At 37.7% G+C, this 24,845-nt stretch overlaps 1 pseudogene; it reads left to right on the top strand.

Annotated features, from left to right (window-relative positions):
• Window positions 1–24,845, top strand: part of LOC121400534 — a 112,843-nt pseudogene that overhangs the window by 41,061 nt on the left and 46,937 nt on the right.

The raw sequence follows: 24,845 nt of genomic DNA, 5'->3' as shown, positions 1-24,845 counted from the left end.
CTTGAAGGGGTCGTAATCTATTGGAGCAAACATAGCGACTTTTTCAGTAAGAAGTTTTATTACATTGAATGTGCAAATGTCGCAAACAATAAAATTCGCAAAAGGCCTTCCACTGTCGGAAGTGGTCACTAAACAGTTTCCACGTTCGCAAAAGCTATATTAAATTCGCGCAAAGCAAAATTTGTTCGTGCAAAGGCATAACTTTTCGCATTGCGAATAGTTTTTCCGTTAGGGACTTATATTACATTCCCCCCTATGTGCAACATACTTCCTCTTTAAACAAAACAATTATTGTTTGTCCATATCTTGCATAATATTCAAGCTGGCCAATTACGTCAACCCTTTCCTGGCCAGTCCTACACCCACTTTTCCCTGATTTAGTTAGAATTCTTATATTTAATTGTGTACTTTCATAGGGACAATGTATTACCTGCAACCTTTGCACGCTTCAAACCCCCAAATGGTTGTCCTTTTTATTAACCCCCACAGGATCAAATGACAATATTGGGAATGACAGGAACTACAAATGCAGAGAAATGGGGAAAGCATTGTGCCTGATTATTAGGGATGTACCCAATCTAATATTTTGGGATTCGGCCAATTCCCAAATCGTCCGTGAAAGATTCAGCTGATTATCAAATCTGAATCCTAATCCTGGCTGAATCCTGGATCCAGTGCATCCCTAAAACATGGTGTAATGTGGTAATTTGGGCAAATTATGGCTACTAGTTAACTTACTAAGGGGCCGATTCACTTACTTCGAGTGAAGGATTCGAAGTTAAAAAACTTAGAATTTCGAAGTTTTTTTTGGGCTACTTCGACCATCGAATGGGCTACTTCGACCTTTGACTATGACTATCGAAGGATTCAAAGTAAAAATCGTTCGACTATTCGACCATTCGATAGTCGAAGTACTGTCTCTTTAAAAAAAACTTCGACCCCCGAGTTCGCCATCTAAAAGCTACCGAAGTCAATGTTAGCCTATGGGGAAGGTCCCCATAGGCTTGCCTAACTTTTTTTGATCGAAGGATATTCCTTCGATCGTTGGATTTAAATCCTTCGAATCGTTCGAAGGATTTTATCGTTCGATCGAAGGATTAATCTTTCTATCGTTCGATAGTACTATCGATATTCAAAGTCGAAGGATTTCAATTCCCAGTCGAATATCGAGGGTTAATTAACCCTCGATATTCGACCCTTAGTGAATCAGCCCCTAAGTGTTACAGAAACAAGATTGTTTTCACAATCCTAAATAATGAAAGAAAGAGAAACCATAGGGGATTCACAAGCAGGTCTGGTCATTCAAACATAAAAGCCATAGACTATAATATTTCCAGAGCTGCTATAGTGCTAAATGTTCAGTTAAGCGGTATAAATAATAGCCAAATGCAGGTTTTGCACTTTTTCTACTATTATGAAGACAACATATTTTCTTCATTTAATCCATTAAAAAAGAGTTTCAGAGGAAAATTGCCTTACACAAATCTTTTTTTTTTTTTTTTTTGTAATCAAAGTTTTGTTTATTGAACAAATATAGAAAGTAACACGTATGAAGCATACAGAGTACAGTTATCAGGAAATATGATCAAATAGTTTACAAATAGTATTCCCGTACACATCACGAATAACAGCAAACCACAAAAATTACTAACCATTTGTACTATGTATTCAACTAGTTTGTTAACCAAACATTCCTTTTATTGCTGCTTTATTGACATCACCATCAGAACCGTATAAATAATCAGAATCATCTTTTGTTGTTTTTCCACAATTAGGTGCGGGTTCCAGCCATATCCATAAAGGTAAGTTATTATACTATAAGTTGAACATTTAGAGAACAGATAAAAGTAAATGAAAAGACATATCCCTCCAGTCAGCCCATTGCTTGTTAGTCTGTCTGTGCAATATACTCTCTCCAGGGAAGCCAGATGGCTATATAATTATTATATTTATTATTCAAAGATGCTGCTAACTCTTCCATGAGACAGATATCATTAACTATTTGAAACCATTTATCCTTACACGGAAGAGTAGTAGTCCTCCATAACATGGGACCTTACACAAATCTTGTGACATAAGCAGCCTCTATTCACTGTGATTGACATAACACCAGGAATGCAAAAGTGGTGAAAGAATAAATATAAATAAGAGAAATGAGTAGCAAAAGAAAAGCACAAGAGGGTGGGGCAAGAGAACATAAAGTAGAATGCATGCATTAACTGTTGGTGGGATTATTGAAGTAGAATAGAATATTGGATGGCCACATGTTCTGTATCATGGCACTGAGCAGTATTTTCTAATGTACATAAATATTCCCCATTTGCAGCATTAAATCAGGGGACACAAATACAGTATAAGAACAGGACTGAGTGACCGAGAAAGTACATAAAAATAAAAAGTAAATAAAAGAGTACATGGTAGAAGATGGAGATGAGGCCTAGAGCAGTGAAAGGATGAGAAACAATAGAGGGGGCATCATTAGTTCAAACCATCTATGGAACTCTGAGATGTCAACATCATGATCAAGCAACTGAACTGCCACCCACTTGTATACTGATTAAGGGGAAAAGGCAGCTTGAAGGAACTCTTGGACAAAACTGTCAATTGAGATCAGTAGCTGTTGACAAGGAACAGAATCAAAGAAACGCTTAGTCGATAAGGGTCACAGCCAGAGATTAGCGCCAGTGCAAGTACAAGCAATTATTTGTAAGACTAAGTATGAACTTCGGCATGTTTTCTGCCCTTCAGCATTAAATCACTCTGTGCTGCTGACAGACTAAAAACCAGTAGATACTGTATTGATTACTAGTTTGATTTTCTGTTTTGCATTATAGCTTTTCATTGTCGTGGGAAATGAGAAAGTAAATAACATCTGGGAAGCAAATCTTTTGCCCGAGAACATGCTTCATATGGATTCCGACGTAAGCCAGAGAAGATTATTTATTACACAAAAATACAAGGAAGGGAGATTTTAAAAAAAAATCTACTTTCCAGGTTTCACTCAACAGGAATTAAATCAAGTAAGTGAAATGCAGAGTGTAAAAAAAACAAGTGTTTTTTTTTTCATTGAAAATGTATAATCACACCAAGATTATTCAGCTTATCAAATAAAACCGTGTGTCTAAATGACTCAAGTGCGAAGATATAAAAATAGAACGAAGATCTTGGACAGACTTAAAGAGTTTTCAAGGACTGAAATTCAATGCAAATATATTCCATAGCAATGTAGAGTTGTCAGATGTTTTTGCTTTTAAGTGAATACAACAGTACCGAGACTTGTTAACAAGAGGGTGATTTTATAAGGCAACTGCTGTTAACTTCTTCTCTTTGTGTTTGTGTTTTATATAAAAACTGGGTTACAAAGAGCCTTTTTTTATTAGAGCTAACAAATGTTTATTTTGTTCTTAAAAGGCCTTGTGTGCTGCTGTGACTAAATCGGACATCCTAGAAACCATGGTATTGGTTTTTAGCGGAGCTGATGTCATGTGTCCAACAGGGGATCCAGTCTACAACACACCGTACCTTTTTAGCAAAGATGTCTGGCCAATGTTCTTGCATCATAATAGGCTTTCTGGTATCGAAGCACTCCCTGATTATGTTTTATCATTAGTTCATTTATGAAATACAGCCATAACTAGAATGTGACACTATGGGGGTTATTTATCAAAGTCCGATTTTATCTCAACAGTTGCAAACTCTGATCAAATCCGTTGGGGTTTTTAACCTTTATTTATTATGTTATTTTCCCAAAAATTTTGCTTTGCGGGAAAAAATAAATTTTTTTTCACCCGAAAACTCAGATTTTTTATGCTTTTTTTGCCTGAAAACTTTGGTGCATCACACGAAACCCAGTGCACATCAAAAAATTATTGGGACTTATCCCATTGACTTATATGCAACCTCAACAGGTCTGAGATGCTGGATTTTCTGATTCAGACTTTTCCATCCTTGGGGTTTAATAAATTTTGAAAAAATCGTGATTTTTTTAAAAGTCAGATTTTATTAAAAAAAAATCACTAATTTTTTGGGATTTTTGCGTTCAGAGTTTAGTAAATAATCCAACTTGTGTTTTATTACAATATTTTGTCCTTTATCACATACTGCATAATGTCAGGAGTTTATTTTAATTAAGACTAAAATGGGAAACAAACATTCCCCAGAGAATGATCTCCATCTTGGTTTGGGATCCTTACCTAAGCAACCCCCGCCTATCAACTTCAACCATTTTTAATACAGGTATGGGACCTGTTACCCAGAATGCTAGTGACCTGGGGTTTTCCAGATAATGGATCTTTCTGTAATTTGGACCTTCATATCCTAAGTCTACTATAAAATCATGTAAATATTAAATATACCCAATAAGCTGCTTTTGCTTCCGATAAGGATTAATTATATCTTAGTTTGGCTCAACTACAAAGTACTGTTTTATTATTACAGTGAAAAAGAGATTATTCCAAATTTGGATTATTTGTATAAAACAGAGCACGTAATTTGGAGCTTTCAGGATAACGGGCTTCCCCGATAAATGATCCCATACCTGCACTTTAATTAAATGGAAGTTGCACCATAGCTTTATTGTTGTTGTAGTTCTAATTCGTTTAGCAGACTATTTCAAGAATGAAAACATTTTTTTACCATAATTTCAAATGGACCATTGTTGCTGGGAATAATGAATTCTCTAAAAACATAGTAGCAGTGAGGCAGATGCTCAGTGCATATAGCACTCCAAGCAAATTATCATATAAGCCCTGTGCCGCTAGATCTGCAAGGTCTGGTCACCTGAGACAAAGTGCACTATAAATCTATTCTGTGGGTAGTGTATGGTGTTACAGTCTCTTTGTTCTTCAACAATGCATTCTCTATAGGAAATGACAGGTAACCTGGATATTATGGTACACATATTCATGAAGAACTTTAATGGTATATTATCATTTTAAAGAACAGCTCTGTGGTTTTATCTGAGACATTATTGTCCAAATCTATGCACTAAACTAATTAAAGTTCCAATACCTGCCCTCCTGAAGTTTAGAGTCCCAGTGGTGATATGGAGGATAGAAATTCTGTCTAGCTTGGTAAACAGGACTCACAAATTGATTATGACTAATTTAAGGTAATCCACTTTATTCTTGATGGCACCATAGGGCAAAATTTAAAGGCTGACCTTATAGATAGTGATGGGCGAATTTGTGCCGTTTCGCTTTTCCGATGCTGGCGAAATTTTTTTTTTGATGCCGCCGAATTTTCGCGGGTGTTTTGCGAATTTATTCGCTGGCGGCGAATCGTGCAAATTCGCCTCGAATTCGCGCCTGGCGAATAAATTCACCCATCACTACTTATAGATACAATAATATAAATAATATAGATAAATAAAATGAAATATCTACATACTGTCAGATATGGGTGTCTAAAGGGCACTATATTGTGTGTATTTCACCAGCATTAAGCTGGTGAAATCTAAACTCCAGGGAAAACTGCATTGCTGCAGCTAGTAAAGCTCTCTAAAGTGTGAACCGGCTCAGTAAAAACTGGATTATGGGTCCCTGGAGTGGATGGAAGAGAGCAGGGTGGGCTTCCATCTATGTAAGGTTTTGCAGCTGCCGAAACTAGGTAGCTAGCTAATTAGTTAATTATGGATAGTTAAAAGGAAGTGTGGAGCAACACCTCAGTGCTGCTGCTTCCCCATAGAGACCTCCTGGAGTGAAGGAGGGTGAGGGGCCATGGAAAGGAGTGCTTGTGAGCAACTGGGAACAAATGTGTGATTCCCCTGAGTAGGGGAGAGCTCCAATAGTCTGAAGAGAGGACAAGAGAAACCACTCCCAGGAGACAAGAGTGTCTCAAGTGTACCCAGAGAGGATTCTAGGATTTGTGGTCCGCTGAAAGCCAATAAGTGCTAAACTCTAACGTGAGTAAAGAGAACACCATTGAGGGTGTGAAGTGGAACTGTTTATGTTTTGTGTTTTTCCCCCATGTGAAGCCAGTGGGCTGAAGAATTGTGTTTATTTGAAAATAAAAGCCAGCAAAGCGGCAATTTAAACTCTTCAAGGTGCTCAGTCTCTATTTATGTGCTGAAATCTGTGCCGGGGCCTTGGGGTTCCGCTACCGGAAGGTCACAATACATATTTAACATGCTTCTTTTTTATGTTTAGATTTTAAAACACCTGATTCTTGCAAGGCAAACAGAACCAACATAAGTTTGCTTTATTGTGGTTTTTTTACTCAAGGACTCTTCGAGCACTTCTAAGATGACAATTAACAGAAAATCTAAAGAAGGTATTGTTTTGCATTTTCTAGTAGTGATGAGCGAATCTGTCCCAACAAAAAAAAATTGCGAAATTATGAAATTTCATGAAACGCATTGAAGTCAATGGGCGTTTTTATGTGCAATTTTTTATATGCAAGCGACAATTTTTCTTACTCCAAATGCATTAAAGTCAACAGCATTTTATCTTATGGCAACTTTTTTTGTCCTAGTGTTAGTCAATGGGCATTTTTTCTTCTGGTGACTTTTTGTCCTAATGCAATAAATTCAATGGGATTTTTTCTTATGACACCTTTTTTCTTCAAATGCATTTAAATCAAAAGTCTTTCGTTTTCGTAATTCAGAATTTCGCCAAGAATCCATGGCTGGTGAATACATTTGCTCATCACTATTTTCTAATAATTTTATTATGTTTATTGTGCAGCTTTAAAGTGGGCTGCATTCATTATAAAAGTATCTTATTTCTCAAAAACACATTTAATTGAGTTCCATATATCACTTGATTCCTTGCAAACAACTTATGACATTTCCTAATTCCTTGCTGATTTGTTGGACCAACGATTTCTGCTCATATTACAGTAACATACTTGCTACGGCTTAGAAAGCCATGTGGTTATCAGGTTCCAGTTATCCATTCATTTCATGCAGAGGAAAGCAAGAAAGAAACCTTCCAAAAGTCATTTCCAATTTTGATTTGAATGACACTGTATAAACCATTCCCATTTTATGGTGAAATGTTTAAATATCCTCAACTAAATGTAATGTTTCTTTAAAATGATATAGAAAATGATTGTTTTGGGAGGATGTGGGGTACAATGAAAATTGCAAATGGTCCCACCTTCACCAGAAAAACTTAACTAAAGGGGAATCCCTTCATCATGCTAAAATAAGATTTTTTTCTAAATTTAACCAATTATAAATTGGTTTCTGAAATAATCCACTTAATCATCTGTCTCTCTTCATGTAAGAGTTGGGAGTCTGATTTTGAATGACAGTTAGGTCCAATACAGCATTTGGGGAGCTCCTTTTTCCTGGAAGATGTATTAGAGCTCAAAGTTTTAAGATCACTGAACATGCTGTTCCATCTACATGCAGGATTTGTCAGTTATCTTGTTTGTGCTGGAGTTAGTTATCTAAGTAAGCTCTAACACATCTGTAAGTCCCCCCCTAAAAGACCTTGCAGGCATAGCCAAAGCCATGGAAAATCATGTGTACTGGGGAGAGAATAGCTGTAGTAATGTCCACTGAATGCAAAATAGCCCCAAATGTCACAATGTGCCCTCACCCTTCTTGTATATCTAAATTGTGCAGAACTATAGGTTCCATGCAGGATGCTGCCACTTTGCAGAGTGATTTGTCTAAGTTGGAAAACTGGGCAGCAAACTGGAAAATGAGGTTCAATGTTGATAAATGCAAGGTTATGCACTTTGGCAAAAATAATATAAATGCAAGTTAATGACAGTGTTAACTTAACTGAGAAGGATCTTGGGGTTTTTGTAGATAACGAGTTGTCTAATTCAGGGCAGTGTCATTCTGTGGCTACTAAAGCAAATAAAGTTCTGTCTTGCATAAAAAAGGGGCATCAAGGGATGAAAACATAATTGTGCCTCTTTATAGGTCCCTGGTGAGGCCTCATCTGGAGTATGCAGTGCAGTTTTGGACTCCAGTCCTTAAGAGGGATATAAATGAGCTGGAGAGAGTGCAGAGACTAAGTGCAACTAAATTGGTTAGAGGGATGGAAGAATTAAATTATGGGAGAGACTGTCAAGGTTGGGGTTGTTTTCTCTGGAAAAAAAGGCGCTTGCGAGGGGACATGATTACACTTTACAAGTACATTAGAGGACATTATAGACAAATAGCAGGGGACCTTTTTACCCATAAAGAGGATCACCGTACCAGAGGCCACCCCTTTAGACTAGAAGAAAAGAACTTTCATTTGAAGCAACGTAGGGGGTTCTTCACAGTCAGGACAGTGAGGTTGTGGAATGCACTGCCGGGTGATGTTGTGATGGCTGAATAAGTTAATGCCTTTAAGAATGGCTTGGATGATTTCTTGGACAGACATAATATCGAAGACTATAGTGATACTAAACTCTAGTATAGGTATGGGTATATATAATTTATATGAAAGTAGGGAGGGGTGTATATATGGATGCTGGGTTTTCATTTGGAGGGGTTGAACTTGGTGGACTTTGTCTTTTTTCAACTCAATTTAACTATGTAACTAGGTATGGCAAATGGCAGTATTGATTTTGTGTTAAAATCTTGTTTAGTAGAGATGGGCAAGGCACATTTCTTCTGTTTTGTATTGTGGGGAAATGGGAACTCATTGATGGATAAACCTGGGAAAAAAAGATAATGGAGAAGCCACTAATAGATGTAGAGCAGTGGTAAGAAGAATGGAGAAAACACTATGGGGGTTATTTATTAAACTCTGAATAAAAAAATCACGAAAGATTTTTTTGACCAAAAAAAAATAAATCAGATTTTTTTTATACCCAGAGGCTGAAAAATGTCTGAATCCAAAAATCCGCCATCTCCAAGCTGTCAGTGTCCTGTAGAAGTCAGTGGCAAAGGTCCCATTTCAATATCATGGTCTGCGCTGAGTTTTGGCCAAAAATTTTGATTTTTGTCGTGAAAACCTGGCTTTTGCCGGGAACATCCGATTGTTTCAGATTTTTTGCCCAAACCGATATTCGCAAGTTTTTTCTATGATAAATAAGGTCCAATCTGCAATTCGGACTTGGTTGGACTTTTTTAATATAAATAATGAGATAAACTGAGTGTGTATATTCAGATCTTAATGATGAAGACCGAGAAAGCAGAAATGAAAGGCAAATGACTATAAGTATTAATTAGCTAAAGTTGCAAAGCTACTTAGATTACTCTCTGCAAAAGTGTTACATTTAGGTGAATGTCCCCTTAAAAGCTGAGAACGAGTTGACAATTCTTCTGAACCTCTGTCAGATTTAATGATTGTCATGGTGTTACAGTCACTTGCAGTTTGTAGAGAACAAGAGAATCCTTTGCCAGCACAGACATGATAATAGGCCAGGTGGTTACAAAGTGTTGTTATGCTGCATTTATTACCTTGTTTCTTCTCAATCTTTTGTAAACAGCTGAAGTTTAATATATATATATAGAGATATGATTGTTTTCTGTTCACTCTTGGGATTATATTTAGCTAACCCACATTTTACTACTGTTCATTTGGTTTTGCCTGTTCGTTATTTTCATGTACCTTTTACCAAGATATATATATTGTGGATTTTTTTTATTGTGGTTAATTTTAAGCATTTTCGATGGTTGTTTTTGTTAACATTCATAATTTTAAGCTATTGTAGTAAAGACATTTTGTTGAATGTTAGCGTTGCCGTGATATTGGTGATCGCGCATTGATTTGCAGTGCCAGATGTACATAATAGTTACAAAAGCAATTACTGTATCCTGTATGTAAAGCACACTATGCAGAATTAACATTATTCTCAATGCATGCACATTTAAATCAGTGGAATACATATTCTCTTAAATACTAGGGTCAAGCAATTGACTTCTGTCACCCAATGTGAACAAATATAATGTAGCTGAGCCTTTCAACCCTCCGGATGTCTGCAGTAAATTTATATTGTCATGGTCTTTATTCAGAAGCCATTTTTGAAAAAGTGGCTGAAATTTTATAGGTAACTCAGGTAAACTCTTTACAGAATTTAGATTCAATTACAGGTATGGGATCCGATATTCAAAAACGCATTATCCAGAAAGCTCTGAATCACCCCATAGACTCCATTATAATCAAATAATTCAAGTTTTTAAAATGGATTTCCTTTTTCTCTGTAATAATAAAACCTTACCTTGTACTTAATCCCAACTAAGGTAAAGGGGCAGATTTATTAAGGGTCGAAGTGAAAATTTTTCGAGTTTTTTAAAGTGGCATTCGACTAGGGAATAGTTAAAATTCGATTTGAGGTTTTTTTTAAAAAAAATTCTAATTACATTTTTGAAATGTATCAAGTACTGGTCCTTTGAGAATTCAAATTCAACTATTCTCCACATTAAACCTGGAAAATTTCTGTTTTAGCCTACGGGGGCGTCCTGGGATCATTTTGGAGTTGTTTGCAGCCTTCCTGAAAATCAAGTTCTTTTCAGAGAAAAAACTCGAATCAAATCTGATTCGAATTTTATTTGAGTTTGTGGGTCAGTCCCATTCACCTGAGTTTGAAAAATTAAATTTTTTGATTAGATTTCAATTGGTCGTTTCTTTTGAATTTCGAGTTCATGGGAGTTTATAAGAGTTTTTGCAAACTCCCATGAACTCTAAATTTGACCCTTGATAAATATGGGGTAGATTTATCAAGGGTCGAATTTCGAAGTGGAAAATACTTCGAAATTCGACCATTGAATAGAATCCTCCGACATTCGAATTCAAAGTCAGAGGGTTTTATTCATCGTACGAGCGTGCTGTGATCATACTTCAAATCGAACGATTATATCGTACAATTTACTTCGATACCCAAATAGGCTAACATAGCTCTTCGGCAGGTTTAAGTTGGCGAAGTATTGAAGTCAAAGTTTTTTTAAAGAGACATTTCTTCGACTATCGAATGGTCGAATATTGAAACTATTTTTACTTTGAATAAAATTCGATGGTCGAAGTATCCAAAATATTACTTCAAAATTCACTCGAACCTTAGTAAATCTGCCCCTTAATGTTTGAATTATTTTTAGTAGACTTATGGCATAGTTATCCATGGCATCCTGGATAACAGATTCCATGCCTATACCTCAGATATGACGTTTAGTTAAAGTGCAATGCAGGTGCAAAAGGTGAAAAACATCCCTTGTGTCTTAGTTTTTGCTACAGAGGGTCGCACACCAGTGTGGAGGTTCCGATAATGGTTCCTCCTTATGAAGATTTTTGAGAAAACCTTGAATTTGTGTATAAAGTAAAGAAGTCATTCATTGGAAAACGGTATATGCATTCAGAAAAATAAAATCTTTTTGCACAATGTCAAAAACTTGTGCAGCTGAAAGCTACTAGGTTCCCCATAAATAAAATGAAATATTCAGAGGTGCTTGCTCATATTAGATTCATTTCAGTACTGTATAAGAAGTAGTCGCCTTAAATGCTAGACTGTTACTCTAGATTAAGAAAACTATATCTCAGCCAGGCGAATGCTACACTTCTGATGGCTATAATCTAAACATATCCTTTTCTAACTGCGCCTTTATGTGTTATTGTTGCATATAGGAGACGGGGGCTGAAAATATTATGTAAAAAAACACGTGCAACATTTAATTGCTTCTAATATGCAGCTTTGGCCGCTAAACATAAACAATTATCCAGTTGCTATATTTGCTCCAAATGTGCATGCACTCAAGTTCATTTCCAAAATTGCCATGCAATTGTTATTTCTTCCCCTCAGTTCCAGAGATGAAGCGATGGTGGTGCACTATTGAAAACAATTTCTTGAAGTATTACGAAAATGAAACCGCTCCTGTGGCTGATGGTGTGATTGACTTAAGTGAAGTAATATGTCTGGTTGTTCATCCATCCGATTTCTCCTCAAATGGAATGTAAGTTTAGACAAGTAATATAATAAGTGCAGGAGGCAATTTTACACATTTTCCTTTGGAGTGATCTATTGAAAAGCTTCAGTTGCAGCACGGCTTTTGCGCAGAGAAATGCCATTGTATACACATCACTATTGATATCAGTTGGGAAGCAGTGCTCTGCTGGCAATATATAAGGCATTTCAGACAGGAACAATGTGTGTGATGTGATTGGGATGTAGCCTTATCTCTGGTGTGTGTGTGTGTGTGTGTAGATTTTTTTTATAACCCTGAATTTTTTAAATATTTTCTTGCAGATTGCAATATAAAATTAAACTGTCCATCCAAATTTAAATATGATATTTTCATACTATTAAACCCCTGCTCTATAACACTTTTCATGGTTCCAAGTCATATAAATGGTAAAAACCAAAAATAAAAAGAGTCAATAAAGCTTTCTGCTCCACCAAATAGGCTCCTATCCCAATAGTCTTGAGAATCTGCTGGTTTCCTTCCCTCCCTCTTATACGCAATATTAAGAAGGCTCAGCAGAGATGGCCACATCTTGTTGGACATAGCAGGGCAATCATGTCCCTGACTTAATTCTCCACAAGTGAGTAATTTGTTTATTGTTAATTGATCCTTTGAGCCACCCTCTGTATTGGGAATGAATTAATGGGGACATTCCCCATTACGTTTAGGTTTTCCTGTTTGTATGCAGGTATGGGGTCTATTATTTGGAATTATTGGGACCAGGTATTTTCTTTATAATAGGCAGGCCCGTATGTCAGGCAGAGGCATCCCTAGGCTGCTGGGTTCTAGCACCCTGCGTCCGCACTCACGTACCCCCTCCCTCCACTTGCATTCAGTGAAGCACTGGGGGTTGCAGAAGTACGCATCCCCAGCACTCTGCAGGTTGCAGCTGGGCGACATGCCGCCCCTGAAATCTAGCCTCTCCACAAATTCAGGCCTTATAAAAGGGTCTCTATATCTCGATGGATCTCTATACCTTAAAGGGATACTGTCATGGGAAAAATATTTTTTTTCCAAAATGAATCAGTTAATAGTGCTGCTCCAGCAGAATTCTGCACTGAAATCCATTTCTCAAAACAGATTTTTTTATATTCAATTTTGAAATCTGACATGGGGCTAGACATATTGTCAATTTCCCAGCTGCCCCAAGTCATGTGACTTGTGCTCTGATAAACTTCAATCACTCTTTACTGCTGTACTGCAAGTTAGAGTGATATCACCCACTCCCCTTTTCCCCCCAGCAGCCAAACAAAAGAACAATGGGAAGGTAACCAGATAGCAGCTCCCTAACACAAGATAACAGCTGCCTGGTACACCTAAGAACAGCACTCAATAGTAAAAACCCATGTCCCACTGAGACACATTCAGTTACATTGAGAAGGAAAAAAAGCAGCCTGCCAGAAAGCATTTCCCTCCTAAAGTGCAGGCACAAATCACATGGCTGGGGGCAGCTGGGAAATTGACAAAATGTCTAGCCCCATGTCAGATTTTAAAATTGAATATAAAAAAATCTGTTTGCTCTTTTGAGAAATGGATTTCAGTGCAGAATTCTGCTGGAGCAGCACTATTAACTGATGTGTTTTGAAATTTTTTTTCCCATGACAGTATCCCTTTAAAGGAATTGTTCAATATAAAAACAAAAAATAGGCTATGCAAAAAAAAAATGTTTTAAACATAGTTAGTTAGCCAAAAATTATCCAGAGAGATAAGGGATCACATATATATCATGCACATACTGCTGCTCATCGTTTAACAAACTGAACATTTGCCAAAGTCCAGTAAGTAACTCATGGGGCAGATTTATCAAAATGTGAGGTGAGAGGCTTACCACTAATGATGAGAGAATTGTTTTGCCACGCACAGATTGTTCGCAAAATTCTACATGTAAAAAGTTTCCGGATTCAAAAAAGCTATATTAAATTCGTGCAAAGCAAAATTCGCATTGTGAATAGTTTTTCCGTTACCAACTTTTATTACATTTCCCCGATCGAGTGAAAAAAATGCCCATTGACTTTAATGCAGTTGGAGTGAGAAAAAAAGCCGCCCTTAGACTCTAAAATATTTTGCTACAAAAAAAGTCACCACAACATACGAATGAATAGAAAGTGGGTGAGTGTTTTAATGGTGTTTTAATGGTGAATCTTACATTTTGATAATTCTGCCCCATAGTGTCCAATCGGTAGCTTTATCAGTCTATTGGTGGTAAAATGATAACAGAAAGTATGAGGGTTGCCATGCGTTATTGCACTGGATACATTAGCTCCAATAATGACTATATTGGTTCCTAAAGAACTATTTGTGTTTTAATTATATTAATGATTTCAGAGATAGATGGCTGTGTTTTTCTATATCCGTATAGAGAGATACCATAAACCTTTACCAGGAAACATTTTCCTATATAGTAATAAGTACTATATATGTCATATATTATGTATAATGGTCTCATATTACTTACTAGTTTAACAGAAGAATGCTCCTTCTACACAAAGAATTCTATATTTTTTGGATTTGAAGGCCTTTCCCTATCTTTTTTTTTGCATTCTGAATTTCCGTCATATTAAATAGGGGGTAGGTTTTAAATAGCAAAACTTTAATTTTTAGGGAGTTTTTTTTCTATTGTTAACTCAATTTTGTCGAGTCTTTTCCTGAACAAAATTTTTCAAGTGCTTTTATTGATAAATAAGTTAAAGTCATGTATGGGAGTTAGGTCCAGTTTGTTATAATGAGATGAAGTTGAGTTTTAGTAAATAACTCCCTTAGGGGCAAATTTACTGACCTCCGAAAATTCGCCAGCGACGGCTTCGCTCACATCGATATCACTTCGCCAGGCGTAGATTCGCCAGGACAACGCTAATTCACTAAAATCCGAAGTTGTGGCCAGGGCACCGAACACTGGCGAAGTTGAGCTAGCGTTACTGCGGCAAGTGAAGCGAAGTTGCGCTAGCGTTGCCTCATGATGGGAAGTTAAAGTTGAATGGACGTATATGTTACAACAAATACATTACACTACACAAACCCAGGGAAGCTTCATAAAATAAAGTTATTATATTGCCCTACACATGTGCCCAGTGTATAGTTTATGTGCCATATGTTAGGAAATGTAGGGGGGAAGCCGGGTACCCCAGAAAAAATTTATGATCTTTTGCAGCCTATCACCCTTAAAAATGAAAAGTCGCCAGCGTTTTTTGGGACTTAGAAAAATGTTCAACTATTTTTTGAGGAACTCCTATCTACTCTATTGCACTTCATCTGGTCTGAGGTGGAGAAGGCAAGTCTGGCACAAGAGGTAATGTTCAGTAAAATCCGAGTAAAATTTGCTAGAGATCAAATTCGCCAGGCGTTGGGGAGCGAAGTACAGATAGTCTATCTCCTTCGCTAGCATTAATCACTTCACCCTTTAGTAAATCTGCCCCTTTAAGTATCCTCCTAGAACTAGGTTTAAATATCCTGTTAAGTACATTTTTTGATTAGAATTGCTCTAGTGGTTAAACTTTCCCTTTAAAGGAGCTTATTCCATTGGAAGCCTTAATTAGGGAAGGATTATATAAACAGATGAATGTCACGTTAGTTAGTTATAACTGTGTATGATTCCTCCATGTTCTCCAAAGCTTGCCAAGTTTCATAATAGATTTTGAAAAGAACTATAAGTTTTTGAGTTTTAACAAATATCCTTTTAATGGAGGGTACATCACTAAGAAACAACAGTGTACTGAGAAGGAAAAAAACACAGAATGTAATAAGACAGATTGAATTAAATTGATTTCCAAGGCAATGTGTGATTTTTTTTCTTTTTTTAAACAGTAAAAGGCAAGAACAAATAAGTATTTTTTAAAGTCATTAACACAGGCTTCCAGCATCATGTTAATGTCATTACCACCTCATTTTGCATTAGCATTAACAGACCTTTTCATGGGTGTGATGTGAATGTGTACTTTAACATCCAAATGCTTAAATTAAAAGAGGTATTCAAAGAGTCCTAAGGACTTGTAAGTAATGTGTTGAATCATTATGTCTTTCCCACAAACTATAAAAACATTTCAGCATTTCTGCTCTCTCCCTCCATCGCAGGGTTTTGCTAAATTTACACAACCATCAACCTGAAAATTTTTATTACCGTATATCATAACAATACATTTTGCATAAATGATAATGTGAAATTTACAGATGATAATAAAATATTACAATCTTCAGAACAGTATTACTAAACCTGTCAGCATTAGAAAATTAAATACATTCTAACAAGGACAAGCCAAATCTGTAGTTATTCATTTCTTTGATATTAAGGATGCTTCCATTGGGTTTCGTGCTTATTTTCCATTCCACTATATTTTTCTCTTCAAGGCCATGTAAACTAAAGTTTGGATATAGCATCAGGTTATTTGCTTGGTGCGGTGCCAGATGTTATTGCCGTGATATTTAAATTCAATTAAATCTAGGCTTTTACTATTAAATAGTAAAAAAGTAAATGAGTCAAATTAAATTAATTTAATTTAAATTAAAAAAGTATGAAAATTTAATTTTGGGACAGATTTATTCAAATTTTAATCTATTTCAAGACTGAAAAGACTCACAGCCTACTTGTAACGGTTGGCATCTTGAATTTAGAACCAATGCACCCTTGTCTCGGCTCATGCTTCTGCCTGTAGCAGCCGCCTTTGGCCTCAGGAGGAGCCCTCGGCTACTCAGATGCCGCCAGGTCTTAAAACGAGAGGTGCAAGGCAAAAAGTTCTAAACAAGTGAAGGGGCACAACTGTAAGCAAAGTCTTTTGGGCAGAAGGTCGTAGTACAAGGTGTAAGACAGAATCGTAGTCAGGACAGGCCGGGTCAAGGCAGGCAGAGAATAAGCAAAGTCAGGCAGGCTAAATCCCTTCTGGTAGATCTTCAAACCGGAAGATCTATCAGAAGGGATTTAGCAGAAGAGGTAGTCGGTATACAGGCAAGGGTCAGAATCCAAAGGTCAGAATAGTCAAAAGCCAGGCAGGGTTCACAACAGGAATCAAACAGGTTCAAAACAGAATAGGAGAAAGCTTGAATAGCACCAGGAACCAACTCCTATAACAGGCAAGGTTCAGTAATCAAAATAGGCTATTAATACCTTTAAATTTCATGCCATTGCGCACTGGCCTGTGCCTTTAAGAAACGCAGAGGCATGCACGCCCTAAGAGTTCAGCGCCGGCGTGTGAAGAGGATTGGTGTGGCAGGCGTCCCCGCTTATGGCACGGCAGGCGTCCCCACCGCACCAGGTGAGTACTCACACTACTTTAGAGTCTACATGAGTGGTCCCCAACCTTTTTTACCTATGCGCCACATTGAAGAGTTGGGGAGCAACACAAGTATGAAAAATGTTCCTGGGGTTCCAAATAAACTTTGTGATTGGCCATTTGGTAGGCCCTGGGTAGACTGACAGGCTACATGAGGCTCTATTTGGCAGTTTACCTGATTTTTATGCATCTAAAACGTGTCTCCAAGCCTGGAATTCAAAATCAAGCACCTGCTTTGAGGCCACTGGGTGCAACATCCATGGGGTTGGTGAGAAATAGAAACTACTTAAGAAGCAGAATTCTTGGTTAGTGACGAGCAAATCGGACCCATTTTGCTGTGCCAAAAAATCTCAAAATGGCAACAATTCGCCAAATACATTAAAGTCAATGGGTGTTTCTTCGTTCAACATTTTGTTAAACCGTGCAAAGTTTTGAGAATCTATGGGCTACAAAACTGTACACAGTTAAAAAGTCCACTCATCCCTAATGGGAAGCAATAGGAAGGAAAATAGGGTGATTGTAAGTAACGAGAGGGTTGATATTTTAGGTTGACTTGCAACTTTGGGTGGGATGGAAAATAATCTAAATTATTATAATTAGCAGATTATATATTAATTTATATAAATGAATATATACCACTTTCTTGCATACCTATAAGGATATATTCAACAGATACAGCTTGTTGCATATTATCTATTGTATAGTATATGTATATACACACAGCTAAGACAGGTACCAAGAAAGTAATATTTTCTCAAGAAAAATAGATTTCTTATAACACTAATTAGGATGAATGGCCTTGCTAGGCAATGCAATAAAACACTAAATTAGAGCAAATCACTGGTGCATGAGATCATTTAATGCTTACAGATTAAGAAGCACATAAAAACAAATTCTTAATGTAAATGAATCAAATTCAATATTCTGGCCAAACAGTACAGAAATTTCAGTTTAAAATATAAAGATCCTCATCTCACTAAGGCTATTGCAGGTGACTCTTTAAAAGTGGAAAAAAGTTAAGGTACAATATATCAACATAAATATAGAACATTTGTTTGTGAGCTCATAATTTCATCTTCCCTAAAGTAATGCTTGCATTGTGATTCTGCAACATTCCCCGATGTCATAGGGATAGAATAATGCAGCTTTAGGGAGGCTTAGCCTCCCCAAAAATGGGCCTGCTGCTATATATTCATATGTAATTCAAGTTATCCAATGGAAAGCTCCCCAATCAGAAATGGAATATAATGCTTGATGCTGGAGCACAACAGATTGGTTGGCTTGCGTGATACTGTACTTTTAGGAATAATTAGACTATTGAGGGAATTGTAGCCTTTTTTCATATATTAAGATGAGCATAAACCTTTTACTTAGGGATTATGATTATCTGTAAAGCACTGCGTGAAATGATGGTGCTATATAAATAATAAAACTATAGCAAGGCTTAACACATTTTTTCGCTTTATACAGATTTGTGGTGAAATTTAAATTTAGAAAACTCAAATTTTGTACATGGCACAAAAAAACATTAAAACAACCACCCATTGCAGTTGGCAAAATTTCTCCAAAATGTTACCATTTTGCGAATTTTTGTACTGTTACCTAAATTTTTTTGGTAAAGTGAAATGGGGCAATTTTGATCATCACTGTGAATCAGTGAATCAAGAAGGTGGAAAAAGAGTTTACATATACCTTTTATTTGTAGGAACTGAGTTGTCCCAAAAACTACTAGAGGAGAAGTGAGGACACTTTTTAATGGTTCTCACTAACATCAAACAACATTTTTTAAAAAAGTTTGAAACATTTTGAAGTTTCTGTTGGCAGTGAGACCAGTTAATATTTTTTACAGTATTTTTTTAGCATTTATTAATATTGTAATATAGTTTATTTTTGTTTATAATATTTGATTATAGATTATTAGAACAATATTATACAATATTATAAAAAATATGGCTAACTGTGCAGAATATGAAACTGGTACATTTTAATCAAATTACTAAATGTAAAAGCAAAACACAGCCTCTCGTGCCTTTTTATCTATACGAAACAAACCCACTTTTCCCATAAAATGAAATTGGTACAATAACACACTCTGTGACACCAGCCTTTTAAATCTTTCATGAGCCTCTGTACCACATCCCCTATAAATGTAATATCTTGCATTTTAGAAATGATCTATTTGATACTCTACCAACTCTGATTCCGTACCTTCATTCTCTGACTCCGTATATTCCAAATGCAGGACGCCACAGTGTGCTTAAAAATGATCGCATTCATCTTTATTGCAATTTTATTTTCTTATTCTTAAACTGTACTGTTGGTATGAGCATAAATGATTGGACCCATATTTCTTTCGGAAGAAGTCGTGAATGCTACACTGCAATTATCATTATGTCGGAGATAACACTTTGTATTAGTTTAAATAATTCAAAAGCTGCAGAGATGCGTCACTTTATCAAAACTGGAGGAAACACAACACCAATATGTATTTGTTGTGCCTTGACTTTAGGAAATGAGCGGTAAATCTGCAGATAATTGTATCATGTGAATTGTTATTAGCAAAACAAAAGCACATGATGTGGCTAATGTATTAACTGATTATTTCTAAACGGCGATTTGTAAATGTAGAAATAGGCCAATGTAATTGAGCATTGTGTTCTAATATGACAGCAGGTATAGTGCATGTCAAATATATCCAATATATGCTCCAATCCTCTAATTATAGCTATTTAGAGTGCTTTAATAAATCATTAAATATTTGCTTTAATTCCTTTGATAATGAAAGCGGTAAAGTATTCAACCAGGACATGAAAAGCTAATTCTTTGCAAGGGAATTAAGCCTTTGGCTACTTTAAATTATAAAACCTAAATATATCTTTTTTTTTTTATTCTTTTTTTTTCTAAATCCTGTTTGCTAAAGGGCTGCTTTTACCTTTGAGATCTACTTTCTGTCGGAACGTATGTTTCTTTTTGGAGCTGAAAATGTAGAGTCTTGCAGAGAATGGACCAGGGCAATAGCTAAGGTAAGATTGATAACTATCTGACGGAGGTAAGCCTAAAGCATTAGCATAGAATACATTGCAATTGTTAACTTCAGGCTCTCAGAGGTACCGTCTTTATGTTCTCTTTTTTTTCCACAGCACTTTGCATAATGTGTATTTTTCCATGCCAAAGATGAAATACATAAGAATTGTAGTGTTAAAGAAATGCAAGAACATCGTGGCAGGAGATTGCACCGATAATATAAGCAGTGTAAGAACACCCTCATGCATTTTTACTTCCATTTTTCTCCTCTGTTCTCATCTAGACAAACGTCATAATTAATTAGGATCAGCGGCGTTTCAGAGGCTTCTGCCGCATGCCCGATGCCGCCCCCTCCCGCTCCATGCTTTCAACTTTTAGCATGGGAGCGGGTCCAGGGGGGGCCACATCACTAGTGCAATGAGCCCTATTGCACTTTCTGCACTAGCAGAGCTGAATTACCAGAGGGAGCTCATGCATGTGTTGGGGGCACTATTAACATTTTACCAACTGGAGAGATATACAAAAGTGATTTATGCTCTTTGAACCGGCTGGGTGATGATCAAATATTTGAATCAATATGTATATAGATACAAAGGCAATATTTATTAACCACCATGCCAATAAATCACAGTACATATAAAAACATTTAAAAACTAAGTGATGCTGTTATATAAAAGAAGGGGCCCCTCCTATATTAGAATTAAGAAAAGGAAGAAAAAAAGTATGTCTCATAGCATTGCACCTTCCCACTATTACGACCTGAGATCTCACCCCATGGTCATTTGCGTATGCATAATAACTACTGGCATCTCAAGTGAAAGGTGCGAGCTGTGGGATTTTTGCTGAACGGCAACCACGCTGGATCCGCTATCAGTGTGCCAACACAACCCCAAATACCACCCATTCCGCTCGAATACTTAGATTCACCAGCATTGAGAACGTTGTTGGGGAACAGTTATTACTGTGGTTAAAACCCATACCACAGTCTATTAGCTGCTGACTTCGTGTCTAATCAGCTTCCTTGCCTAACCTTGTTTTTAATGTACATATCTTTTGGTTTATATTAATTTAAGGTGGTCATAAGTAAAAGTTAAGTTTTATTCCAACGACAGTGGGATCTCAGGTCATAATAGTGGGAAGGTGCAATGTTATGGGACATACTTTTTTCTTCCTTTTCTTAATTCTATATATCATGTGACCCTGCACACCACTTATTTGTATGCATATTTCTACCAATGGATGGTGCTACCTACTACCTCTATGATGCCCCTTCTATATTAATTGTATCACTCTATATCCCCTAATTACCATAATACAAACATTTGCATGTACTATAATGCAGTGAAAAAACAAAAGATCATAAGGTCAGCAATAATAATCCCAACACGTATGACTGTAAATCCAAACTGCCGATAGTATCAATGGTGCTGGGGTTATAGAGATAACCTATAAGTTACAAAGTCCTGAGTTTTCCTGGATGTGTTAACTCCCTGTGGTTATCCGGTTTCCTGACAAAAAGAGAGTCCAGTGTACTGGGTTAAAATAGACAGGATTTATAAGGCGACTGCAAAGTACTTGTGAAGATGGCACTAGATTTTGGACGTAATGGAGAAAAGGCAATAACTACAGCATGCTGTGTTGTTTAAGCAGTTAGTCCGCCATGCATCAATTAGTGGCAGCAGATGTTCATTGTATCACAATATAACATGAGTTGTAACCCGTCTATGGGGCAAATTTACTAATGGGCGAAGTGACAAACGCCAGCGTAACTTTGCTAGCGAAGGAGATAGACTCTAGCGGTACTTCGCTTCCTAATGCCTGGCAAATTTGCGCTCTGGCGAATGGAAGTAACTACGCAAATTCACTAAGATGCGGATTTTACTGAACGTTACCTCTTGTGCCAGACTTGCCTTCGCCAGGCACCTGGCGAAGTGCAATAGAGTAGATAGGAGTCCCAAAAAACGCTAGTGTCTTTTCCTTTTTCAGGGTGATAGGCTGAAAAATAGCATAATTTTTTTTGGGGGGTAACCGTTTCCCACCTATATTTCGTAACATATGGCACATAAACTATACACTGGGCTCATGTGTAGGGCAATATAACAATTTTATTTTATTATATTAAGGTTCCCTGGGCTTGTGTAATGTAATGTATTTTCTGCAACATATATGTCCATTGAACTTTAACTTCCCGCCATATGCAAATTAGCCAACGCTAAATTCGCTTTGTTTGAGCAGTAACGCTAGTGCAACTTCGCCAGCGTTCGGCCCCCTGGACGCAACTTCCGATTGTAGTGAATTAGAGTTGTCCTGGCAATACTATGCCTGGCAAAGTGTTGCGCTGTGAGCGAAGCCATCGCTGGAGTTTAGTGAATTTGCCCCTATGAATGAGCCAAGTTTAACAACATATATATGGCATCTTCTTGGGAATTAATCAAATATGATACTTAGCTGCATCACCGTTCCACTTAAGACTCCATATCAAGGTGCTGAAGTCATCCTGTCCAATACATAATACTGCTCCATCAAGCCTCACTACTGTGTGCTATCACTGTTGCTGTGTTCATCCTAAGGTCGTCCGGAACTCATTGAAAGGGGGCCCCCTTCTTAAATTGCATGTAGCCTCGACAGCTGTTTTGCCGCACAACGTGGCTTTGTTTTATATAACAGTATCATTTAGTTTTTAAATGTTTTTATATGTACTGTGATTTATTGGCATGGTGGTTAATAAATATCGCCTTTTTATCTACATACATATTGATTCAAATATTTGATCATCCCCTAGCCGTACAAAGAGCATAAATCCCTTTTGTATATAGTCTTTTGTACACTTTATCATATGCTACATACGCCAAGGCTTCAATATGCTGAGTCTAGATAATACAACTTAAGTGTACCAGTAACAGTATATCTCTTTAAATGTACTAGTAAAAAATACAGGCCTGTCAACTGTCAGATTATTCATTAAGGTGATGCTTCACTCTTCAAAAGATGATCCAAATCCTCAAGGAAGAGGAGAATATGCATGTGAAAGGAAAGAGTGCAATGAGTATATATACACAAGAATAAAACCCCTATGTAACACATGCACGTAGAGAGGATGAAACTGCCTGTAGGCAAAAGAGCTTTAGTAAATAAATCAGTTTCTTGATCAGCAAAGCAGGGTGTTATGGTTAAGTATAATGTCTCACAGTTAATGATTTAGAACCTTTAGAAAAAGGTTTCAAAAAGTTTACAGAATAAGATAAAATATTTTGTTATAGTGCCATAACAGATGGAGAGACACAGGGTAGATGTCCCTGACATGTATTCTCAGGATGTCAAACAAGTACTACACAATTAATAATATTCCATTGGCACCTTCATCAAGGGCATTATTCTGATTAAGAGGTCCCTCTGAAACTGGGATCCCAGAGCAAGTGGTCTCCATGTAAATTAAAACCTATTGCAAATTGTCTAACAATATGCTCTCTACATATTAAAAGTTAATTTTAAGGTGAACAAACTCTTTAAAGAGGCTGAGGGTGAAATCCTTAAAGGACCAGTAACGTCAAAAATTTTTACAAAAAAATTCGTTAGAATACAACGAAAAAAAAACACCAACACAAATTAAAATTTAAAATAGCAAAGCCTTTAATAAGAAATAACTTACAGAAACTCCACTTCCTGTCCTCTTCAGAAACGGCGAAAAGGCGACCATCCATCCTGCAGCGCTCCATTTCTCCTCCTGGATATTCACTGACAGCATGCAGCGGGATTCTTGTGGCTCTGTAGGATGGACAAGGTGATCAGCGCAATTTACCAGTTGAGGGATTCACCAACATGCTCCTGCCGACCATACCCGACCACTTGTTCGTGTCTTAGGTGGAGGAGCAGCGCCTGTGCTTCTCTGCAGCTCCTGCTGGTGACCGCACAGCTCAGCGCACAGCAAACAATGTCAAGCCTGTCCTATGGACTCCTGGAAGACGAGATCCTTGTTGCAAACAGCAGGATCCAAGTGCCCTTTGGCAGGACAGTCTTCCTGGATGATGGATCCCATCCACGACCTGCTGATCCCGGGAGACAACGAGCCCCTGTCTCAGAGGCCGGCCGCCTGACCCCCAACAAGTTCCAGTGCGAGTTCCCAGGAAGTGAAGTACTCGCACCTGGGGGCCCACAGCCCCTCCAGAGACCGAGCATGTCTTTGGTTGAGGAGCAGCGCAATTCCCGAGAGCTGGAGAAAGATATAGCACCGGTGTGAGTGCCCAGGCGCGGGGACTGAGAACACGCCAGAAGGAGGCGATGAGGGTGCGTGTGGGGCCATCATAGGGCAGCAGCAACCTCACTCGGTCTCTGGAGGGGCTGCGGGCGCCCAGGTGCGAGTACTTCACTTCCTGGGAACTCGCACCCGGCCTCTGAGACAGGGGCTCGTTGTCTTCCGGGATCAGCAGGTCGTGGATGGGATCCATCATCCAGGAAGACTGTCCTGCCAAAGGGCACTTGGATCCTGCTGTTTGCAACAAGGATCTCGTCTTCCAGGGGTCCATAGGACAGGCTTGACATCGTTCGCTGTGCGCTGAGCTGTGCGGTCACCAGCAGGAGCTGCAGAGAAGCACAGGCGCTGCTCCTCCACCAAAGACACGATCAAGGGGTCGGGTAGGGTCGGCAGGAGCACGTTGGTGAATCCCTCAACTGGTAAATTGCGCTGATCACCGTGTCCATCCTACAGAGCCGAAAGAATC

Source organism: Xenopus laevis, chromosome 1L (genome assembly GCF_017654675.1).
Source record: "Xenopus laevis strain J_2021 chromosome 1L, Xenopus_laevis_v10.1, whole genome shotgun sequence".
Taxonomy (NCBI): domain Eukaryota; kingdom Metazoa; phylum Chordata; class Amphibia; order Anura; family Pipidae; genus Xenopus; species Xenopus laevis.
This window is presented reverse-complemented; position numbering and strand designations above follow the sequence as displayed.